General features: G+C 41.5%; 1 protein-coding gene across 1 annotated transcript in view; it reads right to left on the bottom strand.

Annotated features, from left to right (window-relative positions):
• Positions 1–27,473, bottom strand: part of fhit (fragile histidine triad diadenosine triphosphatase) — a 323,256-nt gene that overhangs the window by 283,976 nt on the left and 11,807 nt on the right. Inside the window, exon 2 of the mRNA XM_041952738.1 lies at positions 10,762–10,845. The gene's annotated coding sequence lies outside the window, so the exon portion shown is untranslated. The remainder of the gene's footprint in view (positions 1–10,761; positions 10,846–27,473) is intronic.

The raw sequence follows: 27,473 nt of genomic DNA, 5'->3' as shown, positions 1-27,473 counted from the left end.
CACCAAGAATGTAAGAATCAATGTGCCCTGCTCTACCTCACCTTTCCACTGTGACATCAACAACAGACTGTGTTCACATTTGGATCCTGAAAGAGATCAGCTGTATACATAACTGCCAATCTCACTTTGCTGGCAGAAGGAAGACATAGATTACCCGGTCTTCAAGAAAGCGAAACTGCAATGCCTGGTCTGTTTCAAAGAGATCAGCTGTATGTGTAACTGCCGATCTCATATTGCCTACAGAAGGAAGAAATGGATTACTTGTTTTCTTCAAGAAAGAGAAGAATAACTTCTACAGCCTACTCTCTTTGAAAAACATCAGCTGTATGAGTAACAGCCAATCTCACTTTGCCTTCAGAAGGACTACAGGGGTTACCCATCCTCTTCAAGAAAGAAGGATAACTTGTATGTTCACTTTCTTTCAAAGAGATCAGCTGTACATGTAACTGGAATTCTCGCTTTACCTGCAGAAGGGAGACCCATATTATTTTTTGTAGAAGAAAGAGAAAGATAACTTTTATGCCCCGCTCTCTTTCAATTAAGTCAGCTTTCCCTTTCCCTTCCCTTCTCATCACGCCACCAGAGAAGGAAAACACCCTTATTGCTCCAAAAGCAGTCTCAAGCAGGGGGCTATTGTCTGGACAAAGAGAGGTTAATAATAGAGTGTGACTGTAAGCTTTATTGTTGTATAACTGTTGCTGTTGGAGATACCTCAATTATTGTACTTGCTGCTCATTTCTGTGTGCTTAACAAATTGCATTGATTGTGTGTCCCAAACTGTCAGGCTTTGTTTTCTGCTACTGTAAAAGCCAGTAAGCTTCATCAGTTCAGGACCAGTACCATGGCTGACAAACCTGAATTTGCATGCCCAGTTTCTGAGTGGTAAAATAAACCATTACTGTTTCTTTCTGCGGCAGTTAATATCTCTTTTTGCTTCCCCTGAGTGCATTACTCTCTCTTTCTCTTACTAACACATGCACACATCAGTAGCGGTAGTGAGGTATATGGTCAGATCAAGCATGATCAGGGGTAAACTGATGTCTGGAATGGAGACCACTTTTAGTTGTGGTATGTGAGGCTACGAAGGGTCAGATAAAGAATAGATAAACCAGAGGTAGTAATGTTTAGGGGGCTATTAGGACTATTAACTTTAGATGTAGACATAGATTGTCACAAAGGAGAACATTCCTTAGTGGGACAATGCCCAGAGCATGATCTGGTCTTTAAGCTAGGGAAAGGTATGGGTGGAGTTAGATAAACAGTCATGCTATATATTGTGTTGTCTGTATGTTAAGGGCAGAGTCTTCTGATCTGACCCTGAAGCTCTCTCGGATGGCCGGCATCTGATCTGATACTGCTTGTTAATAAAGGTCTCTTCAACTCAAGCTTGTATCAGCGGAGTTCTTCCTACATCATCATCATACCACTGCTTGGCAGGACCTGGCTGATAAACTTCAGTAGTATACTGATGTCCATGTCCATGACTCAGCTCGACTCAAGGCCATCTTGTTGTCAGAGACATGTAAGAATGTCCTTCATTGTACTTCTCATATCTCTGTCAAGCTTTGCAGTCTTGAACCTCATGTGATATAGAAGTCATGTCCACTGTCCCTTCTCCCTCTCCACCACACCAACACCCACACACCCGTTACACTTGTTAGTACCTGTTTGTGTTGCAGTTGTAGTACAGTAGTTGTGTATATTTAGCTGCAGCTGGTTGTGAATGTCAGTGCACGGATTAAACTCCCTCACTGTTCACATGACAAATGCAAAATGGTATTTTAAACATTGGCATTTTACATGAACAGCTGTTTGTGCGACTGTATCAGAGACAGAACAGAAACACTTGGTGTCCATTCTTTGCTTTGTTGTTTCGGATTTAGCCTACGAAATCCTGTGGACACAGGTGCCTTTGGACAGAACTGCCACACACATCCCAGTGCTCACAGAAGCTTGTCTCTCAGGATGCTTTTGTACGCCTTCCCTCTGGTTCCACTGATCCCTTCTCCCTTTCCAGAGTGTGGGGAAACCAACTGTCAGTGATTCTGTTAGCTCTAGAGTGCACAGTCGCATCATGGTCTCCATGCCTGCTGCAGCTGCTGTCAGGACAGCTGTGTCAGCTCCTGTGGCATGGAGGCACTCTCTCTCAGGCTGGGTGAGAGATCAGGAATTACCCAGGCCGCTGAATGGGAACATTTAGAGAGATTGGGCCTCAATGCACTGGTTCAGGCTCCATTTGAACATTTTGATGAGATTCATCCTCCACAGGTCTGCATGGAGGGATGTCTGATTCCCCTACTGTGCTCCTAGCTGGACTATTGCAGTATGTAACCTTTGTCTCTGCTCTTTCACAGTAGAAAGCTCTTTTTGTTCCCAGTCTTCATTCTTTCATGGGAAATGTATTTTCTAATGCTAGGCCATAATGGTGCCTGTGGCACTCTGGACTGGGCTGGGCATGGCATGTTGTTGTTTTTGTGAAGTAGCTGTGTGTTTGTGCCTGTATTACATCAAACAAGACTGGCAAAGACCATATCTTGTTTCACCCTTATCGCATCAGTGATAGCCTTTTAGGAAGCCTATACAAAATAGAAACTATAGTTATACACCGTAACTCCAGATTCTATGTGCATAGACACAGCCCTCTCAGTTCTGGATCCCACTCGCTCTGAGCAAATAGTTGAAGAAAAAGATCTTTTTGCAAGCTGCTTGTCAGGTCTTAAAGCAATTTAAACACAAATTGAGACTGTGAATGGTGCCCATCCTGCAGGTGGGCGTAGATTAAAGTTTTTCAGTGCTGCATGAGTGTGTAAGGGAAAAACCTACTAGCAATAGCCTTAGAGAGCTGTGCCTATACTCACAGAATCTGGTGTTATGGTATGTAACTAATGTTTTGATGATCAGTGTCATCAATCAATCACTCAATCACGAAGGCTGCCTATTTTCCAACTCAGAATCATTGCCATGTTTTATGTCTTCATTCAACTCAGGGAAACTCTTGTCAGGCTGGACTATTGCAATTCTCTGTTTATGGGTCAACCAAACAAATCAATCTATAGACTTGCTGGTCTGGCTCCAAAATACATTTTAGACATTCAGTAACAAGGTGGAAATCTTCAAGTGCCAAGGGCATTTTCAAAGTCGGGTGAGATTGCCTGTTGATCTTAGACTTGCTCCAAACACTGTGTTCTTTAAAAACCAAACTAAAGACCTTCCTTTTCAGTCGAGCATTTTCCTAAATGGATGCTCCAATTTGAATTGTATGTATGATTGTATGCATGTATCATTATTTATGTGTAGGTGTGCATGGATGTTTCTGCTTATAAGTACTTTTTGCTGCTTTGTTTCTATCTGAAGAACTTTAGAGGTTTGTACACAATGTATGTTGTGCATGGGTGTTGTTATTTCTTATTTATCTGCACTTTTTTGCTGTTTTATTTAGCTTTGTCAATGATAAGCTGAACTGGTTTTGTATGCCATATTGCTATACATAGTCGAAAGGTGAGTTAAAAGATCTAAGTCTAATATTTGGCCAACTATAGCCTACTTGTTTTAATGGACAACGTTAAAATGGCAATAGCAATTCTATGCAGTGATCAAAAAAATGACAACAGACAGCCCTGACCTCAAATAACAAACACCACTGATGGCCAAAAACACACACAGAGCGCCAATTGCAACTACACATTGCATCTGATCGCAAATGACACACATGGCAGCAGCACTGATTGCAACTACACACTACACAGATCGCAAAATAACACCTCTCAAACAGCAACATACCGACTCAACGCAATAAGTCAAAAGTAGTGATGTAATATGATGCAACCACAATGTATGATATCCTTACAACTATTAACCCCTTAACACAGATTGTCGCGAATTCGCATCATACCGCTTTAATCCACATTGCAGCCAAATCGCGCATGCATTCCTCTAATGCGGGTTTGTGCATATTCAACACACACCTAGGAACCTTTTGCAAGCACTGGTTTCTCGTCGTACTATTGGGTAGGGCCCGCTTGTGATAGTGAAAACTACATCCGTTGTGTTGTTGCAATGTAATGGATGTAAGCCAATTTTGTGGCTGTTTTGATGAAATAAATGAATTTTGAATACACAAAAAAGACGTTTTTCCTGCATTTAAAGGATAACTTTCGTTTTTTACAACCTGGACTTTATTTGTAGCATTAAATACGACCATTTAGACACCCAGACAACTTTGGTGGCATTTGGAGTCGTTCTGAAGAAATTAGCCACAGAAGAGCGGCGCGTATATCCGTATAATGCGAGTAATTGGGGCACCCGTGCGTAGCCTCTATAGACGCATAATCTGCGGCGAAACTCGTTCATATTCCAATATTTTGTTATGATATGCTGGCGCTATTCCCCTCTGAGCCCGTGGTGGCATCATCCAGTGTCTCTAGACAACTACTTCTGACGTGGATGACGTCATTTTCGAGCGCCGCGCGCTGCGAGCAACCAGCCACAACACGGCTAACTCTGCGGCGGTCGGCTAGTTGAGCTGTAGTTTGCGACTGTTATTTTTCACAAAATGGATGAATATTTTTCCGACTCTGAGGTGGTGGACGATGACTTTGTTTACGATGGACGTCCTTACCGTTTGAGCCAGAGTACACGGACGAGGAGCTCGTTGAAAGGAGGATGCGGAGGCAGAGAGAGGAACAGCTGGTCAAACTACAACAAACGGTTGCGCGTCCACGAGTAGACGGTAACTGGTGGTGTTCTTGTGGACAATGTTCATCGATGACAACAGAGGAGGATCAACTTATAATGAATGTGGGCCGGGGCAGCAGTGTAACTGCAGACAGTGCAACCGCACTGGGGCCCGTATCACAAGCGGGCCCTACCCAATAGCAAGCGAGTTCAAAGCAGCGCTCCCATTTGCCATCTCCCAACCTTGCCTTTACAATATTTGAAATGAGAGATTTATTATTCATTTATTTAGTAACTTTATTGAAAAAAATGTCAAAGCAAAGTATCACAAAATTATAGGCTTATTCTACATATACCATTAAAATTGTGAAGAAACTATATATAAAAGATTCAATTGAATTAATATTTTCTTATTTTCTCTGGTATTTATGTCATATACAGATGTTTTCCAACTCCAAACTGTCTAAACTTAGATGCTTATTAGATGGAAAACAGAATAACTCAAAACAGAAGTTATGGCAATAATTACAAGGATAATTATTGTTTTTTTTTATATTTACTTGAAATCTTGTAGAATATAGGGTGGATGCACTCAGACAAAAAGAAGAAAAGCCTCAGCTTTAACAGATGCTCAGGTGCTTTGTGTCATGATCCGTGCGTGCCACGTCCGTTTTATGTTGGTTTTCTTTTGTTCTATCATGATCCGTGTTTGTCACGTCTGTTTTATGTTGAAGATTCTTCCTTTGTGTTATCATAGTCTGTTTTTGTCACATCCTGTTTTATTTTGAAAGTTCATGTTATGTTTCTTTGTTTGCTTCACTTCCTGTGTTTTCCCACCTTTGTGATTGACTAATCTGTTTCACCTGTGTGTCATTAGTTGTCCTCCCTTGTCTATTTAAGTCTGTGTTTTCCCCCCAGTCTTTTTCAGGGCGTTGTCTGTGTTACCCTTGCTGTCTGAGAATCCATGCCATAGCCCTGTGTCAGTAGTGAGTGTTTTTCTTTGTTCATGTCAATACCACGTTCCAGGTAAGCGTGTTTCTGGTAAATGTTTGTCCGGCGTCTTTAGTGATTGTTAGCCATGCTATGCCTCTTGAAAGTGTCTGCATCTGGGTTCACCCATAGTTCCCCTAAAACCTACATTCCTGACACTTTGTTTTGTACACAAGTAAATAAGGTTTCAGTATTTGTGGTTTTTGGAGCACTGTTGTGTCTTTAACAGCAAAGTTACATTTAATCAGAAACTGCAGTGATGCTGATGCTGATGATGATGATGATGATAATGAGGATGTGGGTATAGTGGTGGCATTGAGGCTGATGGTCAAACTGATGCCCAAAATCAGCCTTTGGTGAAAAATACTGATGTTGGCTGGTTTCCTCTGAAGTACATTAACACATTAACATCAGTTAGCATCTTACAACTCATCAAACGAACAGCAATTACACCTGCTAAGCTTCTTGCATTAAACATTAGGCTGGCACTCCAAATGTACCAATGCAATTAAGCGCTGAAAAAAATAGTGGGCTATACTGGGCTGCTTTTAAAGGGCCACGTTCTGCCTCTCAGCTAAATAGCAATATAAATTAAATTAATAATAAACAGAAAGCAGCACTCAGCTCCTGAGGGCTTGTGGCCTTGATGTGACTGAAAAACTAAAAAAAGCATTACCAGCCAACATAAACACAATGTAAAAGGAAGACAGCAGTACAGAGACACATAGGAAGGCAGCGCTCATAAAACAGCTGCTGACTGGATACTTCATGTAAGACGACCACAGTGCAGAGAATTAGTATAATTAATACTCTGCGTTAACAAATCATCATTTAAAAGACGTTAGGTTGGTCTGCTGACAATAAGACTACAGGAGGGAGCTCAAGAGAGGTGCAACTACAAAAAAAATGGCTTCCTTAACAACATCTAAGGGACAGGTTTGACAGAAGGAATATCTACAATTTGACCTAAAAGGGGAAAAAAATGTTTACAATGGTGTCCGGGGATCCTGAGGACAGCCATGGCCCCATTGTTTATACCAGGCTGATCAGCTGATGGTGCTCAATAACATGGAAGTGCCACACGACTGAGACTGAGGAGAGGTCTACTGAGACCTAATGTTTCCCACAATGCGATGAGGAAGACTGTGGGATCTCTGGTGATGGATGAGTTAGCAGGACTGACTCGGCACAAAAGGCATTATCGGAAGTGTAGCATTATGGTGTTTACAGAGACATGGCTAACTGTGCTAATTTCGGACACAAACACTGCATTGTTCTGTGTCCAGATGATGTGAGCGGAGAGGACAAAGGAGGGCAGTAAGAGGATGGGAAGAGGGCTGGAAGTAATTGTTAATAATAGATGGTGTAACACTGGGCAGATCACAATTGCTCAAGCTGTAAGCTGAGCCATGTCATCTATTGAGGAAAATGATTTGCATTCTGCTAATGCTGACACAGCCTGTAATGTCATGCACTCAGTTACAATCAGGCTGCAAACACAACATCTGCATGCTCTCCTCCTCATTTCTTCTTATTTCTGGTGACTTTAATTAGGCCTCTCTGTCCTCCACTCTGCCCACTTTCACTCAATATGCTACATGCTACACCAGAAACAATAAAATACTGGATTTATTTAAGGCCAACACCAAGGAGGCATATAACTCAACACCCCTCCCTCCCCTGGGAACATCTGATCACTATATACTATATACAAACCTCTTCTATACGAGCAACCAGCTGTCACTTGCATCGTGAAAAGATGGTCCAACAAGGCTGATGAAGCTTTGAAGGACTGTTTTGATGCAACTGTGTGGTGAGTACTGACAGTCTCACACACTGTATAATGGACTGTAACAACTTCTGTGTGGAGAAAGTGATACCAACCACGACTGTATTGTGTACTGCACTATATGTGTTTTTTCCAACAACCAACCATGGGTTACCCTTGACACCTACACCCCCTACCCACAACATTTAGCTCACAGCCACCCTGTACATCCACTGCATTTCCTGCCCAATGCCCTACCAGCCAGGAGGATCAAGGTGAGAAAGGCTGTGTTTAAAGCATTTATAATCTGAACTCATTTTCATTGTTACGTACAGTATACTATTGATGTGTTCAGCTTGGACTTGTGCATTGCCTGCATTCCCACCTGTGAACCTTTGAGCAATCTCTGGACAGGCCATACAAACTGACCTGAGGTGTTGGCTCTCCTGTGTTGTGCTTCTGAAGCTCTGTTTTGTTCCCCAGTGTAGTCTGTGCATTCCTTGCTGCATTGGACAGCATACACTACAGTGGTCTGCTTGTGCCTGGGTGTTTTTTCTTTGGGGTAGACAAGCCTCTGAGTGTTCTTCTCTCTGATCTATGTCTTTTCGTGGTCTTGATGAAGGCCCAGTTTGGGTAACCACACGTTCTAAATGTTTGCCTGATGTGTTTCTGATCCTTCTCCTTGCTTTCTGTCCTGATAGGCATGTTCTGAGCCGGATGGTGTAGGGTTCTGATAACCCCCCAGCTTATGTTACAGTGGGTGGTGAGAATCAAAGAGGAAATACTGATCTGTGTGTGGGGGTTTTCTTCATACTTTGATGTTGAGTCTTCAACCCAAAAAGGTCAGACTATTTCCTTTAACATCCTCCCGAGTGAAGTGACATAAGACATCATGATCTCACCTGGACTCGCATGCATTCCCAACATGGAAGCAGTAAAGACTGACCCTAATGACTCACATGATGGCCAGGTGGGTCAGCCACCAACCAATTCACACTATGACTGACCCATTAACACTCATTGACACCCTGACTCATGTGACCCTAACGAATCACATGATGGCTAGATGGGTCAATGACTCACATGTGACCTGAACAACTCCCAAGGTGAAAGTGATGCTGCAAGAGGATAAATGCCTGGGACTTCTCACCAGTCAGTTTTAGCTGAAGAAGCCATTTGGATGAGAGGCAAAACATCTTCTAGAACCTCAGCAAGTCCAGCTGCCTTGGTAAAGCACTTAGAGGCAATTTAGAAACAAAATAAATTGTTTCCACATTTTTAAGACTACTAGAATGATAAAGGTAAGAGAAACTGTGAAAAAAAGGTATGTATCCCTATTAATATTTTATCAGTATTTTATATCCCTAATAAACCAACATCTTTTAATATTTTCAATTACCACTGCAAAAGCAATATAAATGCATTAATACGGACTGCTGAGGTAGCAACAAGATTGTTGTGAAAAAAAAAAATGGCACATATTCTGCATAAACTGCATAAACAGAAGGTGTACCACAGCCAGAGTTAAATTTAATCACATTCAGTTTTTTTAAAGGAGGATTTAGTGGCATCTAGCAGTGAGTTTACAGATTGCAACCAGAACTATGATTATCATTACTATAATTACTGTACTATTATTATTACTATGCCTAGATATGCCCCTAAATCATTCACACTGAATCTTTAATTAGTGTCTGCCATATGAAAGCCAGTCCACTTTGACCCTTTGTTCAATATAACCCAATGGGCTTCATGTACACAAACTACCCAAAATGCCCAATCACACTCTGTTAAGAACCTGTGTCGACAGTGTATAAACAAAACACTATAGGACACAGTGCAAACCCATAAAAATGCAATGCATTCTGAAAAAGTTGGTAAGTTTTACTGATTGTAAACAAATCCCATGGAAAGACCCAAACCAACAATTAAGTATTGTGTGTATACCCTTAAGCTATTATACCTTCTTCCTCTGTGCCATAGAGCTCCGTTGTCCAGAAATATTAAAAACACATCAATGAGCCACACTTTTGCACTTCATTGGCATGAACACTCACTGTGGGTTTTTTTTTTCCACTCAATCCCACATACACCAACATACTGGCCCAAATAAATAATCAAAAGAGCACAAATTGTGAATTAATTTGTCACTGAAAAGAACCATGAAAAAATGCACTACTTTTCATTCATCTAATTTAAAGACCAGTAACAGCTCTCCACACAGGACTCCTGCCTGCCCATTGTCGTGCATAACTGGCAATTTATCCACAATTGAACTTCCATCAAAACATACAAAGCCCATACTAGTTGCCCTACTTATTACCAGGAAGACTATTTTTACAAACTGGAAATCCAACAACAAAAAAAAAAAAAAAAAACATTTTCAAATCTTTTCAGGGAACTAGCAGCGGTGGGGAAAATGACGACTCTCTAAGAAAGCAACTATCACTTTTTTTGAAAACATGGACTCACATGGTTACACATTTTAATCTTTTATTTTATTCTATCCCCTCCCTCCGTCTCTCTGCCTTCCTGCTACAGTAATATTTCAAGGACCAGTGTGTAAGATTTAGTGGCATCCCACAGCTGTATTGCAGAGTGAAATATATATATATTTTTCTAGCTAGGTGTACCTAATAAACCAGAAAATGCACGCAAGCACACAACATTGAAGAACCTAGGGTGGAATCAGAGGTAGAAAAAAAATCCCAACTGTAAATATTCCAAAACAGAGAAAACATCCCTTCACTCACAAGTTCCATAATTGAAAACAAAAATCATCGCAAAAATGGAATGCAATTTTCAAGCACAAGACATAAATGGCTTCTTATACTGTGACAATCTCAGCATTACTGACATTAAACCATTCCCAGTGACAGGTCATCAAAGTGTCTTTTGTCTTTGGATATTTCACAGTGCTGCTAGAATCTAAGTTTAAAACAAGGTGCTCAGTAATATGAAGGCTAATAAAATAATCATCAAAAATCATCTTTTTTTCGTTGTGGGGGCTTGAAGAGAATCAGTGTCTCATGTGTGCTCATTAGAACGCAACAAGAAAAAGGATTTACTACATGACCCCTGCAATAACCAAGACTCAATATGTGCACAATGCTACACCATGAACACTCCATGAAATGACATTGGACACAGTAATGTTGTCAGCTAAGTTATTAGATCGGCAGTGTGTGTAGGAGTTTGTACTGAAGTATGTGAACATAACATCTAATGTTTATTCTATCTGTATTCAACTGTCTTACATCCTTTAAAAGAAAAAAAGGAAAAAATCAATGGCAATTTTATTGTCAGCATGATGCAGTAAATACACTTACCTTCAACCTTGCCGGCTCCTCGGCCTTGCAGATGGATAATTATAAAGAGGATAGAGAAACGGATGAAGAAAAGCGGTGCTCAGGCTGGGGAGAAGAGGGAATAGAAAATAACAAGACACGTTTAATTACTGTAGGGTACAGAGGACTAATAAGATTCCTCTGTCACATTATGATCAAACATGTAACCACTCAGTGTAACAATGTTACACTGAGTGGTTAAGGATGAGGCCTATGTGACAGCATCGCTCGAACAGGAAGCCACTATATTTACAAAGAGAGCAGAGACGCCCCCAGGCAGATCCTGACAGGTATGTTACCCCACCTGTAGCTCTGCTTGTGAATTACAGCATCCACATGACAGAATTTCAACTTACATTATATTAATATAACAGCATTGTAATTTTCCATTTCCGTAAACAAAAATGCAATAATCCAATTTGCATTTGTATTTTCACATGGTGTTCGATAACCATAGTAAAATGAAAATGAGCTGTTTGGCATTTCATTTTCAAAGACTTAACCTGCTCTTACATGGATAATATTCAAATCAAATTAGGGAAACTGTGCAACAACAGTCTATTGCATTTATGTTTTCATGTTATTATGCTCAAAAAAAGGCAAGGCAAAAAAGCAAATTTTTTCACAACTTAAAATAATAATGAAAAAACCACGAGACTTTTCATTTTCAAAGACTTAACCTGCTCTAAAGTTACACTGCATTTACATTTACATCACACTCTGAAGTGGACAAAATTCCAAAGAAGATACAATCTGTCAGTCCTCTCATCAAGGTGGGTCTTCAGTTACAACATGATTTCCTCTGTGGTGTGTTCCTCTCTGTAAAGCCTGCTCACTTAGTTCCTACCAGAATAAAAATCAACTACGTGCATTCACCTGCACCCTCCAGCAAACGGGAGAGTGGTTTCAAGTTCTACATATTAAGTTACATCCACATTTACAATGGTGAGTAATTAAACCTATAACTTAGCCTAGCATCCTAGCTTGATATTATTATTATTGTAATTTTTTTCCTCCCAGAGCTTGGCTGGATTGAAAGAAGAGCTGAAGTTGACGGACAGTATGTGCAAGTGTAGTGTGTGTGAGGATATTACACTACCCGTCAATGAGGAAGTCAGACAAGCCCCATAGTGTGAAAGAAAGAGGATAGCAGTTTAATGATTTGTTACTGAGTTTGTTACCATTTGGCTAATTTCAGACATATATCACTGTTGTCTGTTTTGCTCCTGTTCTGTTGAATATGAGTTTTTGTTCTTCATTAGTATGAAAATAAATGAATTAATATCAGTCTGTATAAGAGGTTGGATTCAACCTCTGTTGAGTTGGTGCATCACTGCTGCACATGTGGCTGGATCAGTGCTGTGCAAGCAGCTCTCAATTGCTGTGCTTCTTAGGCTCCATTACTCAGCTGTACAGAGGACAAGCAGCTGTGGCACAAACCAAGAACTCTGACAAGTCTGAGAATAAGAGAATTGTAATTCAAATGCAACAGTTATATATACATCATGTTGCGTATACTCCTCATCGCATCATTTCTGTGTCCTGTTTTCACAGGATAAATGAGCATACCATCACCAATATTTGAGCCCCACTTTCATGCCCAAATTAAATTCAGGTATTGAGTTTTCTCCGAGGTATACTGTCAGGATTTTGTCTTGGTTTCAGATTCCAACACATTTCTTCATGTCACACCTCTCTCTACAGTCTTGTAGCGTGTGTGTATATATAGTCCATACTCATTGTTCATTAAAATGAAGATAAAGAAATAGTCTGCAGTGCTGGTGATTCACATGCTTAAATACCTTTCTGAATGAAATATTTAGTCCAACCTATCTTAATGTGTTAATTCACATTACATCACAGTGTATTTTTATTGTGTTTTGGATCTGCATGTAAGGTAAAAGACACACCAGATATGTTTGAACATAAAAGCTCTCAGCTAATCCTGGAATATGACAATGATTGTTCCCCATATTAAAAATGTAGTGTGTGTTACCTTGGGTCAGTAAGGAGGGAATATTCTCACATTTACTTTGACATACAAAAGGAGAGATGAAAAGATTACAATATACTCTGCTACAAGGTCAAATTCAAACTCCCGTTGTGTTTCATCTACATTTTTAAATGGCTCACTATTCTGGCACCTGAGCACGTAGCAAGGCGCACATCACCAGATAGCTAAACACTCAACTTGACTGAAGTAGTAATAGGTAGCTTCAGTGACGAAGGAGCTTAAGTGAGTTGTCAGCGTGCACTTGTACATCCATTTATTGAAGATACGTTTTCATTTAGTCAAGTAGTGTGAAACTGTAAATAAAACAATGCAACGTGGCCATGAAATAATGTAAATAAATACGATGAAATACAATGAAATACAGTGAAATATGAGCAGAAATAATTTCCATAAACATAGATAAATTAATCTACTCATAAACAAAACTTCTCCAAGGCCTACACAGGCAGATGGAGCCAGATGAAAAGGGCAGTCTTAAACCATGCTGTCTCTAGCTTGCTTGAAAAGAAAAAGGCTCCTTCTCTCTAAACTGATTGTGTGACTAACAATAATGTGGGTGGATCCCATTTCTCAAAATTGCATCCTCGTTTCCCTCACTTGCGTCTTTTCCTTGCGTGTTAGTCCCTCCCACATGCATAAGACAATGCAAGGAAACCACGCAAGGAAAGAAGAAACGAGGAAATATGTTTTATGAGAATTGAGACGTCCTTTCCTCTGAAGCGTCACGTGAAGCGACGTCTGTTACTGATGACGCGACACAGCTAGACCTGCTGCATTTACCGTTATATTTACACCCCCACCGCCCCCCGCCTTCGATATATTTATATTTTATACTTATATTTACATTGTTAAAAAGTCTCCAGCACTAGCAAATAAATATGAAACACTTTTATTAACGCACATGAGAATTAATGAGTTCATTCTTGGCTGGACGCCTCTTCCAGGTGAACAGGTGTTCATTTTCTGACCTGAACTTTATCAGCCTCGCTGTGTCTTCTGTCCTGTTCAATGAGACACATTTCAAAGCTGTCAGTGAAGAGAAACCTACGAGTCATGAAACACTTTATATCACTCAGATAACACACAGAACAAGTGACGAGAGGCCGAAGTTTTAGTGTTAGAAGAGGTTGTAGATAAAAGACTGCTGAGTGGAGACAAAACTAGAGCCAGATGTTTAATGTCTTACGCTGAACACAGAAATCAGCTGCTGCGGGACTTTTATCCATCAGTCGAAATAATAGTGGTAAACCAAACTCTGTCTCCAGCTACGTCTCTCTCAGGTCTGGGATATCCCGTCACTTCTCCACATTTGACATGATTTCACTGTACTTAACTGTAAATAAATAAGTTTTCCTGCCTGCCGGCCTGCGCACAGTGAGAGGCGGTTGCTACGCAACGTACGTGTTTACTTTCAGAGCCGCTGCGCAGTGAGAGCGGTGACAGACGAGAGTAGGCTCATTTTAAATCAATAAATATGTCTTAATCACTATTTTGTGTCACTTTATATTGAATTCTTTAGTAGTGAGCAGAGTTCTAAGCGGGATAATAGTGAGCAGGTTCCTATTGTCCCTGCTCACTAAACATCACCTCTTACGTGATTGAAACATGACGGGTCCTCATGTTCTTGTATTATTGCTCTTTGGAGATTGTAACGTTCAGTTAGGCTCGTCTGAATTACAGCCATTCACTGCAGGATATTTACACTAGCACACTTTCTCCTCCACCTCGTTCAAATGTGACAGCCATGGGGGCGGAGTCTTCATACTCTTCAGTTGACAGACTTCCGGGTAGGATGCACTGATGTATCCTCGCTCATAGCTCCTCTGACGGCCCTCATCGCTCCTTGATCCTCGTTCCTCAGAGCCGCAATTTGCGTATTGGGACGGCCGGCAAGATGGCGGACCAGAAGTACTTCCGGTTCGATCGAGGAGCGAGGAAACGACAATTTTGAGAAATGAGATCCACCCACAACCAATGAAGATGCATTATACTTGATGGCCTATAGGAGGTGCTAGAACACATAAACAGAATGAACATGTAACATTACACTCACACCATTTAAAGTATACACTTTTGCCACTAATGAGGTATCTTTATGTCACCTCCATCTGGTCCAAAGCATTGTAGCAAGGCTTCTAAAGCACTTACATTATGAGATTAATTTACATTTTTATTGTTTGTATATAAAGCATTGCATGGCTTCTGCATGCATTTATTTGTGGATTCCTGTCCTATCCCTGTTGTTAGAAACCTTAGCTCCTTCCACATCAGGTTTCCATCCTTCCATTGGAGAAAATGTCCTCTCGTTATACTCTTTAGGGTTTTAGTCCTGGGTTATCTGACAATGCCTGTGGTTACTGGTGGGAACATCAATTATGTTTTAGTAGTACAGGTTCCAGAGTTCAGTTGGAAATGAGAACAAATAAATGAAAATGTGTATTGAACACTGGTGGCAGCAAACACACCTGGAAAAGTTACTGTGCCAGCAGAAGCCACTCTGCCACAGACAGGAATGCACACTGAGCGGAGCTGTGTTTCAAAGGTAAGGCAGCACATATTTTCAAAGATATAAACACCACAATGCTCTATAAGAAAGTGACAAAAACCACAACCTAATGATCTATTTCTATGATGACAAGCATGCTCAGTTTCTCAGTTACACCACTTGTTGCAGTGCTAGCCTGTACAGTTAACTATGATAAGAGTTTATGTTGCAATAGCTAATATGATATATTAGAGCAATGTTGGTGTTATTTTCGCCCATATGAGTTTGTGCTTTTACATGTTAACAAATAGCCAATGTTTATAAGAATGTAAGCTAATGTTGAGTTTCTGTCATGATCCATGCTTGTCATGCCTGTTTTATGTTGAAGATCCTGCTTTTTTGTTATCATAGTCTGTTTTTGTCATGTCCTGTTTTATTTTGAAGGTTCATGTTATGTTTCTTTGTTTGCTTTACCTCCTGTGTTTTCCTGCCTTTGTGATTGTCTAATCTTTTTCATTAGTTGTCCTCCCTTGTGTATTTAAGTCCGTGTCGTCCGATCAGTCTTTGTCAGGTCGTTGTCTGTGTTACCCTCCATTGTTCTTTGAAACCTTGCCTTTACTCTATGCCACGTTTTCTGTAAGTGAGTCCTTGTGTTATCTTTGTTCATGTCCGTGCCATGTTTCATGTGAGTGTTTTTCTGGGTGTTGTCTTTGTTCTTGTCTTTGCTGTGGTCTTGTAAATGTTTGTCCAGCGTCTTTAGTATTGTCTATGTTTCCTAGCCATACCTTGCCCATGGAAGTGTGTTTCACGTATTGTCTTTGCCGTTAACTATGCCACTTGTCATTTAAGTGTTTGTTCCCTGTTTCTTGTGTTGTTTTAGTTCCCTTCCGATGCCATGTCTGTTAGTGTTTCTCCACAGTACCTTGTGTGTTTCATGTGTTTTTGAATATTTTTTAGTTTTTCCCCGGACCCTTTAGCCACGTTTCTTGTGTTGTCTTTGTCCATCAGCTGTGCCACGTTCTTTGTAAGCGTTTGTTCAGTGTTTCTCTTTGATGTCTTAGCTCCCTGTGTGTTGGATTTTGGTTTCCATTAATAAATTTGTTAAATCAAACCAGTGCCACCTTGTGTCTGAATCTGGGTTCAACCTTAGTTCCCCTGAAACCACACCTCCCTGACATTTTAGTAGAACTAGGTGGACTGCAATAGCGGATATCAAGTTCATTTGTTGATCCATAATTTAGCCACTTGACAAGGGGGAAAAAAAACAAATGATAACATTATTTCTTTCAAATCACTTACCAGGGCTAGTCATACTCGCAATCTCAACTCAGGACCAACTTTTGGTGGTACTGTTATTGAAGCATGTCCTGAAGCTGTCTCTGACACTGTTTCTTATAAATGCAGAATATTGTTGTAATGGCTCCATAATGGTGGAACGAGCTCCCTGTTAACTTCAGGCCAGCTGAAGCTGAATCTTAAAAGAACACCATAAAAGAACCTAAACAACAAAAAACATGTTTTCTCTGTCTTGTATTGTTCAAATATAGCACTTAAAGCAATTCAGCATATTTAATGAAGCTTAACGTACTTCTTGCAATTGTTGGGTTGCATCCAGATGGTTAATTGTAAATTGCTTTGGATAAAAGAGTCAGCTAAATGAATGTAATGTAAATATCACATGTTATGCATTATAACATTTTATTGAAAAACAATAACTAGTTAAGATCTTAGAGCTCACATTGTGTTGGAACACTTTATGTTGTATAATTTATGAGGAGTTCCAAGCAAAATCATATCAGTAGTCAACGTGAGATAGAAATCCATTCTCTCTAATTGGTATGTGAATGCAGCTTGCTCAGAAGGGTGGAGCTTTATCTTTGAGTGGGAGAGAAGACAGATGGACTGACTTTTAAAAAGCTGAGCATAACCTATGTGGCTGTTTGCGGATGGTATTTGTCTTGCTCCTGTGTCACATATGCTAAAAAGGGCTGTGGGGTGTGATTGAAAACTCAGGAAAAAGACAGCAGATGGACCTTGATTTAAGAATATCATTCAGTCTTTAAAAAAAGAGTGATAAATGAATCTCTGAGCAGAGTATGTTTGGCTTAACTGTAAACAACCTAAAAATTGTTCTACTGCATTTCTGACAGAGAAGGTGGTCAAAGTGTGTTTACTGTATTATTAAAATGTACTTGCTACCACCAGTAATGGCAGTGTCACCATATTAACCAGGACAGAAATCTTAGATTATAAATTCAAAAGGGAATTGAAATGTAAGAACTTAAAGAACTCCATGAATAAAGTTGACATCTTATTGTAAATGAGACCAAACCCCTTGAGCACCTCATTTGCATCGTTTCCTTAGCTCTGTGTCATGCTGTTAGAAGATGGTGCTGGATTGGATTGAGACAGGAAAAGCCCATTTATCACAACATCAGCTGCCCAGCAGGCAGGGAGGCGAGTTGGCAGTGCCACTGATGGACTGGCAAAGGCCTCATATTACCACAGCCCCAGGTCTCCACAAAGCCTCACTGATGAGCCCCTTGCCTGCCATCAGCCCCTGCATTCCCTTTCCATTTCTCAGTGAGTCCCAGGGGTGACAGGGAGGCATTGGGTGGCTGATAGTCAGAGTAATTAAAAGAGCTGATTAGAGTGACGGAAGGAGGACACCCAGAGAGAAAACAAGAATCTCTCTCAAGACAGAGAGGGGGAAGAAGAAAAAGAGGGCTGAGGTAGAAAATACAGCACAGATATCACATCAGATCAGTCTTTAAGTTAACAGGAGATTTTTTTTTTTGTCCTCAGTCACTTCAACTGGGGCAGAATCTCCAGGGAGGCACCATGTCCCAGAAACACTGTACAGAGCAAAGTAGATATACTCTACTGAGAGATTTTTCAAGGTAAAGCCAATAACAAGACTGGTAGGTGTATTCTTGTCACACAGAAATAATACACATCTCTATATTTTCATATGATTCCATTACTCGTACCTTGAAGTGTCAAAGACATATTCAATCAAACATAAACCAAATGTTTATCAGATGTATATGAGATTATGTACACAGAATGATAGCAAGAGCCAGTAAGTGTCAGTAAGTAGTTGTACTTAAGGTTGGAATTTGAGTTTGAAAAGCTTTGAACGCTCAGCTTTTTCTACTTCCATCTTTTATCCATCCCACTTCATTTATTCAGTTTTTTGAATGGGCCACTACACATTCAATAATTGGTTGAGGAGGACACATTTTAGGGGTTGCAAAAAAAGTTAAAACTTTTAAATTAAATTTCAATTCTGTTTACCAAAGTCTGTTTCCTGTTAACCCAACCAACAAAGTCAACGAGTACTCCAGCGTCACAACAACAGGTGAGTAAGTGGACCTTGAGTGGAAAGTGCCAAGGTTCCTTAATGTTCAGTGCAAACACCACACCTTGAATATAATTAAAGCTTGCTAAAGACACAAAACCATGTGCGTGCAAACATACACATAGATTATTGTTTGCTTTAAATTAGTGATAAATAAGATCATTTCAATTACTCTTAAGCTTTTTAGTGTTTTGGTTTTCTTATTTCAATGGTCCATTAATACACAGGCATCAAAGCATCTTCAAATTGGCTTTATCCCCCTATTAAGACCTGCAAAAATCAGTCTGCTCTTACTTCAGCAGCCTGAATCTACTTTGAGGACAACATACCCACACAGGGTCAATGCTGAAATAACCTCAATTAAATCAAGTCCAACACACACAACCCCCAATGCCTCCTGAACAAAGCAGCACCAATGTAACATCTTCAACTTCAGCATGTTGCATCACTTTTAACTAATAGCACATTTGATACAGACCATGCATAACTACATTTAAGTAAAGATATGACAGTGGGTGCTTGACATCTAAGCCTCATAAATACGGTGGCAGTGATTCATTATTTATTTGGTATTTATTTCTGAAACTATTGTGAAAAATCCATATGAAAGCAACTTGCTTTTTCTTTTCTTTGGTCTGAAAAAAACAAAAAGCGAGAAAGGGAGAGATGCCAGTTCCTGCTCAATAGAATTACGTGCTCCTTAAGAGCCCTTTTGGTACAAAGGCATCAGAATGTGTTTCCATTTGAGTGGCTGGAATGTAGCCTTGGATTCAAGCTAAGTTTCATTATACTGTAGCTCAGTACCACACACAGTCTCTCTGGTAAACGGAATATGAACACATCAGGAGTAAAATATCTGAATCATCTCTGTTTGAAGCTGTGTATTTTGCATTTTATTAGTTAAGCAATGATTGTTGGCAATATACTGAACAACACTGTGCTCACAAGAGAAATGACTGCACTGTTTTAAGGACATGCTTAGTCTTTCCTGACAAGCAAACCTTTGCAGTGGTGAGAGTTACTGTTGCCCACTGAGAGTAGCAACACTTTCTAAAGTTGTAAAATGTCTTAGGGAGGAGGTCAGGTGTGAGAGAGTGAGGAAGTGAAACCAGAAATCACCATTCGGATTCCATCTCAAAACGAATATTGATTTTCTTTCAACCATAAACGTGCTTGCTCCCTAACTATGACCAAGTAGCCAAACTTTAAACATACAGGTAGCACATCAGTAAAACACACTTTAATGAGAATCTTTGTGACGATTGCATACATTTTGGTAGGCACTGACAAACAATAGCATCCTGCTGACAGAAAAAAAAGATCTGAAAATGCTGATAAGAGTTAACAGCAGAGAGCTGGATAAGGTGGAGTGTAATGAAATGTTTTCTAGAGGAGATGCTCTGAAACATTTCATTTTCAATCAATAAAACTGACGTGAGCGCAGTTACACAGGTTCATGTGTCCTGGACAAACGGGAGGAATTCCGCTCACATATTATTTTGATAATGGACCCTACTTTCTCATGTATTTTGTGTCTGGTTGACTAATTTTTTGTTACGTTTTTTCAGTACTGAATGAGAGCGCAGCAGTTGGCAGCCATGAGACGGGCTGCAATTTAACCCCTCTGGGCTTATGTGCTCCATCAATGTACAATGCTGTGAAAAAGTATTTTCCCCCTTCCTGATTTCTTTTTTTTTTTTTTGCATATTTGTCAAACTTAAATGTTTCAGATCAACAAACACATTTTAAGATTAGACAAAGATAACCCGAGTAAATACGAAATACAGTTTTTAAATGATGATTTTGTTTATTAAGGTAAAAAAGCTATCCGAACCTACCTGGCCCTATGTGGAAAAAGTAATTGCCCCCTTAACCTAATAACTGGTTGCGCCACCCTTGGCGGCAACAACTGCAACCAAGCATTTGCGATAACTGGCAATGAGTCTTTTACATTGCTGTGGAGGAATTTTGGCCCACCCTTCTTTAAAAATGTGTTTTAATTCAGCCACATTGGAAGGTTTTGGAGCATGAAGGGCCTGTTTAAGGTCACACCACAGCATCTCAATCGGATCTAAGTCTGGACTTTGGCTAGGCCACTCCAAAACTTTCATTTTGTTTTTTTAAGCCATTCAGAGTTGGACTTGCTGGTGTGTTTCGGATTATTGTCCTGCTGCATAACCCGAGTGCACTTGAGCTTGAGGTCACAAATTGATGGCCAGATATTGTTCTTCAGGATTTTCTGGAAGAGAGCAGAATTCATAGTTCCATCAATTATGGCAAGTCGTCCAGATCCTGCAGCAGCAAAGCAGCCCCAGACCATCACACTACCACCACCATGTTTGACTGCTGGTAGGATGTTCTTTTTATGAAATGCTGTTAGTTTTACGCCGGATGTGATTGGATGCACACCTTCCAAAACGTTCAGCTTTTGTCTTGTCAGTCCATAGAATATTTTCCCAAAGGTCCTGGGGATCATCAAGATGTTTTTGGCAAATGTGAGACGAGCCTTTGTGTTCTTTTTGGTCAGCAGTGGTTTTTGCCTCAGAACTCTGCCATGGATGCCATTTTTGCCCAGTCTCTTTCTTATAGTTGAATCATGGACGCTGACCTTAACTGAGGCAAGTGAGGCCTGCAGTTCTTTAGATCTTTTGATGATTTGAAAACATTGAAGTGCGACAAATATGCGAAAAAAAAAATCAGGAAGGGGCCAAATACTTTTTCACAGCACTGTACGTCCATTAAAAGTACTTCTTTTGCCACTGACAGGCTTTTTAAAAAGTGTCTGACAACACTTTGGAAAGCATCCCTGTAAAGATTCCTTCTTGTTAAAGAGTAAGATCCATTTTGCTTAACCAGAAACTGCTGTTACATCACTCTGGCCAAAGCCACCAGAATCCATTCCCAAAAACAGTTTTATCTTTGTATAACACACTTCATGAAAACATGACTAAGGAAAATAAAACTCAACAAAACCAACTATCACTAACTCTGGTCTAGTTGAAACCAACTCTAATTCACAAAATTTGGAGAGGAGTGAGAGAGAGGGTGGACATCACAGAAGCAGCAGAGGAATTATTATCACTGGACACTACGAAAGGTGAGACTTAAAAGTGTTGTTCTTCAACAAACTTTCCTAGTTACATTTCTTTTTAATGGGATACTGGAATGGAGTTTAAAGTACAGGAGTCGAATTTAGGATATACGTTGATGGCCCTAATGATCACACAATGAATTGTCTGCTGGTGCAGGGAACTATGGGACGGTAAGATCTTCTGTCCTTCCCTAAACAATGGTCCTATGTCTCCTTGGCTAAAGGAGAAACGATGGGAAACACTCCCTTATTCTCTTGTCATGGCTGACAATGAGAAACTTGGGGGTCAGTTCAGTGAGTTATTAATCTTCATGATTAGAGAGTTACTTTGAAGTTTCTGAACATTTTGACAAACGTGAGTGCATATAGGGAATATTGAGGTTGCAGTTTAGTATATACCAATATTGCACGAGTGAATTTGTCAGTTTTGGCGTGTGTGGTCTACTGAATGTTGTTTGTAAAGTTTGACAGCAGCAGGAAGGAAGGACTTAAATTCTTTCCTTCACACACCACTGGTTAAAAACAGCCTGTCACTGAGGAAGCTGCCCAGTTCTGCCAGTTCTCTCCAGCATGGGGTGGGACATGTTCTCCACCAGGGGTGATACATCAGATATCATTCTCCTTTCGCTTACCATCTCCACAGGGTCAAAGAGGGCATCCCAGGACAGAAATGGCTTTCTTAACCAGTCTATTAAGTCTTTTCCTCTCAGCAGCTGAGATGCTGCTGCCCCGGCAGACCACTTAAATAACTGGTGCCACCACAGAGTCAAAAAAGGTCCCAAACATGAAACAAACATGTGAATGTCCTTGGCAAGTTGTCTTTCCTGGCCTTTCTTATATAGTGCATTTGAGTTGTAGTCCAGTCCAGTTAATTATTCAGGTGAACACTCAGGTACTTGCAAAATTGGACATTAAATGCAGTGGATGTACAGAGCAGTGGTGAGCTGAATGTTGTGGGAAGGGGGATGGTAGGTGGGCGTGTGGCAGTACATAGTGACTGCAGACACTGGGGGTCGCAGCAGAAACGACTGGACTGGGGAAGGGCAACTGACTGGTCAAATCTGTTAAAGACAGAGGTCAGAGCATTCACCCACTTTCAGTCCCCCACAGGCAGGGGGTTGGGCACCTTGTCGCCCAGTGTTGTGTCTACAGCTTGCTTGTCAATGTAGTGCTTGACACCACAGACCATGCCAGCCTTTGCAGAGGAGAGAATGTACACTGCTATCACAAATAACATGCACGAAATCCCTCAGCAGATAGTATGGCCTCATACTACCAGCTCAATGTCCTTACTGCAGACTTGTTCTATACTCGATGGGCCCAGCTACACCATCTATCATTAACAAATACTTCCAGCCCTCCTCCCTTCCCCCTACAGCTCCCCTTTGTCCTGTCTGCTCACATCATCTGAAGTTAGCCATGTCTCCATAATAAGCATAATGCTACACTTCCAATATTTCCTCTGAAGCCAAGTCAGTGCTGCTAGCTGAACCATCATCAGAATTCTCACATTCCTCATGATGATCGAGAGGAGGTCCAGTTTGTAACATCTCTTCCTAGCACAATGCTCCTCCACAGTTAACACTGCTGTGTTATTGAGCACTATCCGTTGATCCTTGGTGTAAAGAATGGGGCCATGGCTGCGCTCAGGGCCCCTGGACATGATGGTGAACAATGCAAAAACAGAAAGACCAGATCAAATTCAACAAGTTTAGTGTCCATAGTGCACGGATAAGATACAAAAAGTAATTCTACATATAAATGACTAAAACACAAGCTAAGTTTTAGAAACTAGAGGAGTGAGCAAGAGCTGCTGGAACACGCTGCCACACGTGTGGCACTATCTCAGATCTCTGTAACATGGAGTGTTGTCTTATAAAAGAGCTTTATTATATTATCGAGTGCCATTGTAACAATCGTTGAACTAATGACTTCAGCACCAGGAACATTAAGACAAACATTATCCTAAGGAGTAAATAGCTGTTTTTTTCAGCATAAAATGACCATAATGTTGTATATCAGTAGGGGGTAAACCTATTAACGAAACACTCCCTGATTTTGTCATTATTTAGTCAAAAACACCATCACCTCTCAGCTCAGTGACAAATCCGTACAAAATGCAAAAGGACTATGAGGGCAGATTACAGACAAGTGAAGACTAAGACCCTCTACAAATAAACAGCAGCAAAATTGCAACAAACAGGATTTATGATTTTCCTAAGGAGAGAGCAAAGCTGCTAAACTTATTGGCATACAGTTTGTACCTTGATTGTCATGTTCATGTCAGATTTTCCAACTTGCCACTGCATTAAATTTCAGCTTTGACTTTGTCTGCTGATGACCTTTTAGTGTGCAACCAATTAGACAACTATCTAAAACAAAACTTTTAGGGACTCATGATGGAGTTTAATCGAGATATTGCTTTTTCTGACTTCTGGTAGTTTGGTCAGTATATTGTGACATCATCTGTTGGGTGTGGTTATAGGTGAACAAAGATTTTCTGACCACACCCAACTACAGAAAGATTACGACACTGGTAATTGTTGTGTGATTGGTTTAAATACAGTGACGTAGTGACGTATATAAAAAAAATATATATCAGTTGTGCACCTGCGCGTGCGGCATGTAACTTGCTACAATATCAGTTCAGTAAACGGTCAAACGTATTACTTGTGTAGCCGTGTATTTTCTCTCTGCACCAACATAACATGGTGTCAGAAGTTCGCCGTATGCCACGCGAGCGAAGAGTGAAGTGCTGAGTGTTTTGTTTTATTCGGGAGAAGACAAGTGAGTGAAAACTAACGTCACTAATGTGTTTGGCAAGCCAGCTAGTTCACCACCAAAATGAGCTCAAGAGAACAAAGCCAAGGCGAAGCACCGGGAGCAGAAGCCCCCGTGCACAGCGCTGCTCGAGCGACAGGTTCGGGATAAGCTCAGCGCAACGTGGGAGCACCAGCAACGATACAATCACCGCCACTTCAACCCACCGTTACAGCCTTCACCATCCAACCGCCTGAATCATTCATGTTCTCGAAACCGCTGGAGTGGGAGAAGTGGATACGAAGATTTGAGCGCTTCCGACTGGCTAGCAACCTCAACCTCTCGTCTGATGCTAATCAGGTAAACACTCTCGTCTACTGCATGGGTGACGAGGCGGACGACATTCTCCGTGGATTAAACTTGACTGAAGAGCAAAGACAGCAGTATAAGCCTGTTAGAGATGCCTTTGACAAGTACTTTGTCCCAAAGAAAAACGTCATTTATGAGAGGGCAAAATTTAACAGGAGAGTGCAGTCAGGAACAGAATCTGTGGATTCTTTTATCACAGCATTGTATGCTCTTGCTCAAAACTGTGATTATGGGCCACTGAATGAGGAACTGATTCGTGATAGACTCGTAGTTGGACTGAGAGACATGGCTTTATCTGAAAAGCTGCAGTTGGACAGAGATTTGACACTGACAAAAGCTGTTACAATGGCAAGGCAATCCGAGGCAATTAAAAGACAGCAGTCCGATCTAAGAGCAGATGCCCAGCCGGTGAAAAGCACAATGGAAGTGGATGCTGTTATGTTCAAAAATAAGAAACAAGTGCAAGGAAAGTTTAAGCCAAACATGCAGCGAAAGAAAGTGGATCTGATCCAAAAGTGCAGTCAGAGAAATCAACCTGTCACAAGTGTGGAAATGCATCTCATCCCAAGGCACTGTGTCCAGCTAAAAATGTAGTTTGCCACTTGTGTTCAAAGAAAGGCCACATCCAGAAGGTCTGTAGGAAAGCAACATCTGTGAACGCAGTAATCTTTGCAGATGAACAGCCTGATGGCCTCTTCCTGGGCTCTGTGGAGGCAGGGACAAACCCGTGGTCTGTGGATTTACAGATTCGCCACCACAAAGTTAGGTTTAAGATTGATACCGGGGCGGATGTGTCAGTCATTCCGCATGACACCTACACAGCAATCATAGACCCCGACGGTGAGCGCCCACTGCCCCAAACAGACAAACCCCTGTTCGGCCCAGGGGGTAGCTGCCTTTCTGTTGTCGGAGTGACTAAGGAGACACTCAAAAAGGGTGACCACACATGTCAGGAGGATTTGTATGTGGTACGCGGCCTGCACACTCCTCTGCTAGGCCGGCCCACCATAACAAAATTAGGACTGGTGGCTAGACTCGATACCATTGACACACAAACACTAAAAGAGACTTACCCCTCTCTGTGCAGTGGACTTGGTAGGGTGCAACAGCCGTACACAATCAAATTGAAGCCGGATGCCACCCCATACTCCCTGTCCACACCCAGGCGAGTCCCAATTCCCCTGTTAGGGACAGTGAAAGCAGAGCTTGAGCGCATGGAGCAACTAGGTGTAATATCCAGGGTGGACGAACCGACGGATTGGTGTGCCGGTATGGTACCAGTGCCTAAAAAGAATGACAAGGTGAGAATCTGTGTGGACTTAACGAAACTGAATGAAGCAGTGTGTAGGGAGAAATTCATTCTGCCTTCAGTGGAACACACACTTGGGATGCTGGCCGGAGCACACATCTTTAGCAAGCTCAACGCCAACATGGGCTTCTGGCAGGTGCCGCTGTCAGAAGAATCTGCCAAGCTCACCACATTCATTACGACGTTTGGGCGTTTCTACTTCAATCGACTGCCATTTGGCATCACATCGGCACCTGAGCATTTCCAGCAGCGGATGTTGCTCGTGCTGGAGGGCCTCCCAGGCACGGTGTGCCACATCGACGATGTGCTCATATGGGGCAAGTCGCAGGCGGAGCACGACGAAAGACTCCACAACGTGCTGGGAGGACTCCACAAGGCAGGCCTCACGCTGAACCTGGAAAAATGCGAGCTGACTAAATCAGAGGTGAACTTCTTGGGTCACGTGATAACGGCCAATGGAGTGAGACCCGACCCGGAGAAAACCAGGGCTGTGCAGGACATGAGAGAGCCGTCCAATGTCAGTGAACTGCGAAGTTTCCTGGGAATGGTCACGCAGCTTGGAAAATTCATTCCTCACCTCTCTGAAAGAGACAAGCCACTGAGAGACCTGCTGTCCAGAAAGAATGAATGGGTGTGGGGACATGCACAGCAAACCGCTTTTGACCTCCTGAAGCAGCAGCTGTCTTCACCACCCGTCCTCTCTCTCTATGACCCAAACAAAGTGCTCAAGCTGTCAGCTGATGCGTCTTCATGTGGGCTGGGGGCCGTCCTTCTGCAAAAGGAAGAGGATGAGTGGAGGCAAGTTGCATATGCCTCTAGATCGTTAACAGAGACTGAACGGCGATATGCACAAGTGGAGAAAGAAGCCCTAGGCTTGACGTGGGGATGTGAGAGATTCAGAGCCTTCCTCATTGGGCAGCATTTCCAGCTTGAGACAGACCACAAACCCCTGGTCAGTCTGCTGGGGAATCAAGCGCTGTCTGAACTGCCGCCAGGGATCCAAAGTTTCCGTATGGGGCTCATGACCTACTCCTACACAGTCCACCATGTACCCAGTAAGACACTACTTACAGCTGACACACTTTCATGTGCACCAGTAAACAATAGCACCAGAGCCAGCAGCACAGCCAATAGTCTAATGGAGGACACTAACATTTATGTGGATAGCATCATGTGTAACTTACCTGCCAGCGCCACTTACCTTGCAGAACTTAAAGAGCAGCTACAAGCAGATAGCACCTGTTCACAAGTCATGGCCATGTGCCAAAGTGGATGGCCAGAGTATAACACACTGAATGCAGTCCT

Source organism: Chelmon rostratus, chromosome 2 (genome assembly GCF_017976325.1).
Source record: "Chelmon rostratus isolate fCheRos1 chromosome 2, fCheRos1.pri, whole genome shotgun sequence".
Lineage (NCBI taxonomy): Eukaryota > Metazoa > Chordata > Actinopteri > Chaetodontiformes > Chaetodontidae > Chelmon > Chelmon rostratus.
This window is presented reverse-complemented; position numbering and strand designations above follow the sequence as displayed.